General features: G+C 34.3%; 1 long non-coding RNA gene across 1 annotated transcript; it reads right to left on the bottom strand.

Annotated features, from left to right (window-relative positions):
- Nucleotides 1-538: 538 nt before the first annotated feature.
- LOC148205571 (uncharacterized) lies at nucleotides 539-5046 on the bottom strand. Its single transcript, XR_015783296.1, has 5 exons — nucleotides 4536-5046; nucleotides 4308-4426; nucleotides 3472-3537; nucleotides 3284-3372; nucleotides 539-1542 (listed from the first exon to the last, which is right to left on the bottom strand). It is a non-coding gene; the product is annotated as an uncharacterized LOC148205571 (long non-coding RNA).
- Between the last annotated feature and the right edge of the window lie 1207 nt (nucleotides 5047-6253).

Raw genomic sequence — 6253 nt, 5'->3', positions numbered from 1 at the left:
GCCGTTTTGTTCTTTTAAGGACACTGTAGGTTGTGAGTGCACTATATTTTTGCTGTGTACTTAATGTCCGTTTGATGAGTTATTCTAAACTCTTTGAACTTAACTAACGACCGTTTTTCTCTGATTTTTTCAGAGAACAAATGGCACTCAGACCTCCTCCTCAACCTCAAACCACCGAACGTGATGTGTCCGACAACACCAGGTTGTTAGAATCAGTAATAGAAAGACTACAGCAGCAGAACACTGCCTTGGTGCAGCAGAACACTGCCTTGGTGCAGAACGCGGCTGCTTTACAGACTGAACAGATATATTACTAATTATAATTATTTCTAATGTATGGTTTATTACTGTATTTTTGGGATGTTACACTACTTCAACCCATAATTAAAAATTAACTGAATCCTAAAAATAAGGAACTGATTTTGACTCAATTAAAAATTAAAAATAAAATATTCCTAAAACATTTTCTTAACCCAACTGATTGAAAAATATCAAAAATATAAAATAATCAAAAAGAATACTCCAATCCCTAAAAAACCAATAAATCTATTTAATAATAATACTAATGAAAAACAGGTAATACAAAATATAATATCATATGTTATCGATATGGAAGATTTGGATGTATGGTAGCCAGGTATTATGGGCCCTATGAAGTGATCAAGCAGATAGGAGCAGAGGCTTTTCAGTTACAGCTTCCAGTGCACGCCAGAAATTAACTCACCGCTTTTTCATCTTTATCAGCTCAAGTTAGCAGTAGGAGATCATTCTGTAGAATCAGCATTGCCAGTAGGATCACAGGGCCATTCCACAGGAGTACAACTACATCAAGTGTTTGGAACTAGGATGGTAAAGCAAGGACAATAAACGGTGCAGCAACTGCTGATTCAATGGCAGAATACATCACCGGAGGAGGCAACTTGGGAAGATAAAACTAATATACAATAACAATTTCCAGAATTCAACCTTGACGACAATGTTTTCTTGGAGGGGAGGTATTGTTAGGAAAGAGAATCAAGGTCAGGCACAAGCCGTGACCAAAAGCCTTTTTTAGTGTATCAAAGGAAACATAGAAGACGGTAATGGGAAAAATACGGAAGATGGTTAGGACTATTGAGGCAGTTATGTCAATTAGGGAGGGAGGGGTATAGGGCACTTGAGGGTTTATGGCTGTAACATCCCAAAATACAGTAATCACCATAAATCAGAATTAATTACAATTAACAGTAATCATAAACAGTCTTTGCATTAATCCAGAATCAAAAGCCGAACGGCATCAGTATAGGGAACGCGTATAACGCATACAAATGAAACCAAGAGTAAACGTTCTTAGATAAATTCACTAACGTACGTCAAAATACAGTCAGAGATGGTTAAGACGAACGGCCTTACAAAATAATTGGCCGAACGTTCATACTATACTAACACGCACAGTACTATTCTAACGAGCACTCTAAGGCTCGGCCTTTACTTCAACCTCCACCAGGTTAGCTTCATCCAAATTTTCTTCTTCCAGCACTTGCTCAAGGGACGTACCATCATCTGCTCACATCCACAACGGATGATCATTGCATTTGACAAGACGGAGGTACATGGACAGTAGACAACACAAATGGAAAACGCAAGGGTAAGCTTATAATATTTAATTTATACAATCATCACATACATTTACCATTCAATCCACTCAAACAACATGTAAGCTTATCAATCCACAATCATATAGATACGTATATAAAAGACAGACCATCCGGACTGTATGAACCGTGTAGCTACAGGCGTCCTTGCACCCGAGTGGTGTGGTAACTGTATTGCACTCGACAGCTGCCACTCGAGGTTAACTCTATCCAAAGTACCCCTAAGGAATAGAGCCTCCTGCCATTCCCACACATGAGTACTCCCTTCTACGTGAAGACGAGTATCACGGAATATCAGGATGGACCAAGCCAGCATTAGCATGCCCACAGTCATACTTTACAAAACTTCAATAATCAATCATATCTGAGACGTTCCTCCTTGGAACGCTCGTTAAAATCCATTTCCAATAATTCGTTCAAAATATCATTCGTCCATATTAAACATTTCTCATATTCACATTTTCATTCTGTGTTCCGCTCTCTTAAATTCACGAACGTTCATCACTCAATCAATAGGGACTAACATGTTACAGTACTCCTACATCCTCGTTTCTGGACAAAAGAAACGAACCATTTATCCACTTAATACGTTTCAACACTAAAAATTTGAAGGTGCTGATCTTAGAAGATATGGATGATACTTAGAAAAATTTTAAGTATAAAGACTCCAGGTAGAATCCAAAGGATACAGTCAGTAAGAAAATATTTAGATACACAACCAAATATGATTTGATTTCAGAAAACAACACTGCCAGTCAACGAACGAACGTTAATTAACAATTTGGACGAACGCCAGTTACGTTCGCTCAGAATTCAATGATAAGGACGAGCGCTCAGTTATAAAACCGAACCCTCCTTGGACGAACGCTGGGTCAATGACCGAGCACAAATCAGAACGAACGCTTGGTATAAACCGAGCGCTATCTAGGACGAACGCTTCGGTATAAGACCGAGCGCCAATTGGGACGAACGTTCAATATAATGACGAACGCTCTGTAAAACGAACGTTCGACACAAGGTCGAACGACATTAAGGACGAACGCTCGACTTAAGGCCGAACGTAATTGAGGACGAACGCTCGACTTAAGGCCGAACGTCACGTATCTATAAAGTTTCAAATATTTATCTATACTGAGCTGAAACGAACGCTCATTCACTAAAATGGGAACGCTCGTTCTCGAGCAGAATTCATTCCAAATGAATGAATTCCAAACTAAGTTACCTTAAATGAAAACCGAACGGTCTAAGACCGTACAGTGACGAGCGTCATTTATCAAAGGGAAGGATTAAAATTTCAGATTTCTCAACTCAACAGAATTTTCCAGATTTCCATTTTTCAAACTTTATAACATTCATTCCAGATTTAATTCACCTTCAACATCGTTATCATACAGTTTTCAACATCTAAATCATTCCAACTATATCATAAACATACTCCATTCATACATCATCAATTCAACATGCATTTAAATCAAGATCAACATATATCATACATAAAATCAGTGTTCATCCATAACAGATTAATCAAAACCAGAATTCATATCAGATCTCAGTAACCATTCATAACAGCTCAACTTCATGCTTTTCAAACATGCAAATTCAGATTTCACAACATGCAAGTATAAATTAAACATATAAGCTTCCCTTACCCGGATTAGAATTCAAGCTTGTCCTAGAAGTAAAAATGGCTTTGTCCAACTAAGCTTTCCTCACGTTCTTGACTCTTCCAAACAAAAATCTAACCATGGAACACAGAACACTTAGAATACATGCTTGCATGTATGAAAAACTCTATTTTTCCAGAAACCTAAGGACGAACTACAGTAAGGAGACTTACCAGGTTGGATTTAATTTCTGTTCGGTCCAAAATGAAGATCACAACTGGACGAACACTCCTACGGTGCTGAAATCGTGATTGGAGAAGAGATATAAGTTTTTACAGTAAAAAGGAAGTTCACTGGTTCAAGAGAGAAGTTGGAGAATATGAAAGGGTGAATTTCAGAGGTTGAAGATGAGTTCGTGTAAGTGAAAGTGTGTTTTCGAAAAGTCTGATTTTGTTAAACTAACGTTAAATTGGAAGAACGTGTCACAGGTTGCCACATGCACACCAAACTCTGATTTGGAATTCTCTCCCGTGACACGTGGTGTGCTTGCATGTAAAGATTGGTGCATTTTCAATGTAGCAGAGAAATGATGGTGGCTTAAATTTTCGTGCACAGCAGAGGTGAAAATCAGAATTGGGAGTGGGTTTTAAATGGCTGGGAATGAGGTGGCAAGCATTAAGGGTGAGGTGTCAGGATTAACTTAAGCTAATTATTAAGGATCTCACAATGGCGGTATGAACAAGATTAAATAATTGGACAAGGATAGGTCCTTCTGTGAAAGGAGAGCTGCATCCTTTGTAGAGCCATTGTAGTTGTGTGACATTCAGACAATAAAAGTTTCTTTCATCAGTCACACTATTCTCCTTACTCTCTTTTGATTCCTTAATTCCTAACACTATAACCATTACAAGATCAACATCAATAAAAATAATTGCAATGAAATAACCAAGGAATGAAAAGGGTGCATGTGGGAGACCCAAAGCACAACAAGCAATTCAGCACGATACTAACGTAAAGATATCAGGACAGACGAAAGCAATCATGGAATATAGAAGGTTTCAGAGCTTACCTTGATTCTGATATTTGTGAGAGCCAAAACTCCCAATCCTTCACTTCAGCCATTGTCCCAAACATATGATTTTCGATTATAATTATCTTGGTAGATTGCGATGCTGGTGTTAGCCATTACTAAAAATTGAAGAACAAACGCCACAGTAAATAAATAAAACTCAACCGGAATCAACATAAAAAGAGTGGCTTAGCGAAAAGATCGAAGAACAGTGGAGATGAAGTAAACCTGTTTTGAGCAAAAAATTTCGGAGAAGACACATGGTTCTGAAGCTGAGAAGCAGCGATGAAGCGAGCGGGGCAACGGAGACGAGGCAACGAACGAGATTTGTAGCAGAGCATCTCAACGGTAGCGCGAAGATTCCAGAAACCGGTTCCACCGTCAAGAAACGACGTTGTAAAAACAACCTCCGTCTTCTTCCTTTCATTCAGATGCAAGGAAGAGAAGGAAACAAGAGAGAATGGAGAATTTTGGAATTAGAGGGAGAATGAATGATGGAAGCGGGAAGGCACGAAAAAATATTTTTGAAAATCTTGCGGTAATTTTTATATTAATATAATTAATATTCGATTTGGGAGAGAAGGAAATGTTGTAGAACTAAAAATAATTACTATTTTATGCTTCTGGTATTTACTATAACATTTAATCTTCTGAAAATAAAAAAAAATAAAAAAAATAATAATAATAATAATCAGGCGGTAAATTCAAACTATGCTATAAGTATAGTTTCTAGCCCTCCTTTCCCCTTTACTTGTATATACTGGATACAACTAAAAAATAGTTATATATATATATATATATATATATATATATATATATATATATATATAAAAGGTACTTTTATATACAATTATAATATTCATAAATCATTATACTTTAAAATAAGTTTTTTTTAGTGTTTGTAAGTAGTTGAGGGTTTTATCCTGAACTAATATATTGGTTAGAAAATAAGTAAGGTATAATATTTATTAATGTTGAAACAGTTTTATCTTAAATTTAAAATATTGACTATTTGTTCACAATTTTTTTTAAGTTCATATATATATATATATATATATATATAATTTTTTGACAAACTTCGTATTACGTTTTAAATTTGTTAAGTTTGTTTATCTTATATATATTTTGCTATTTTGTTATTATGGTTATGTTTGAATAACTCTTAATTATATATGTACTCTTTCGTTAATTAATTAATTGAATATGTGATGATTCTTTATAACAATGTTAATATTATTAGAATTTGAGATGTTACAATATTTTTTTATTCTAAACCATAAATTTATGTCTTCGTCTCTTTTCTAAAATTTGTTTTTTTTTAAATAAAAATTAGTTCACCAAAGTCAACTTTTTGTTAAGTCCATCTTTAATATGATATTCTTCTTCCTTATTAGCTTGGTTTGAGAATGCTTTAAGTATTGTAAATTACGCATCAATTCGGGTTTTTATGGCTTGATGGTGATTACAATATTATTAGTATAATTTCGTTTGGAACGTTTTTAGTCCTACTAAAGCTACTGTCGGCTTATTTATATATTATAGGACTTTTTTTAAACTTAAATATGACTTGTTTAAAGTTTGAAGTTCTTTAAAAGCACGTTTACATGGCTTTATTGGGAAGATAAGAATGATCTTTAACTGAGTCAACAAGTTTACAAAGCAATAGCTCTTACATATTCTTTGTTTTCAAAATATTAATAAGAAAATTTTAACAAAGAGTAATTATCATAATAAGTTAATACAGATTTTTTGATAATATTTTGATATAATATATATATATATATATATTATTTTTATTGATTTTAAAATACATCAACACAATATTAATAAATACATATGTTATATTAATACATATGTTATATTAAAATATTATAGAAAAACTATATAAAAATATATTTTTCCTTTTTATTATTAAGACGTGTTCTGATTACATATATGTCCGGCAA

The sequence above is a fragment of the Vigna umbellata genome, chromosome 1, assembly GCF_029865625.1.
Source record: "Vigna umbellata cultivar VRB3 chromosome 1, Vumbellata_1.0, whole genome shotgun sequence".
NCBI classification, from domain to species: Eukaryota; Viridiplantae; Streptophyta; class Magnoliopsida; order Fabales; family Fabaceae; genus Vigna; species Vigna umbellata.
Note: the sequence above shows the minus strand (reverse complement) of the source record. Positions and strands in the feature narration are given on the sequence as shown.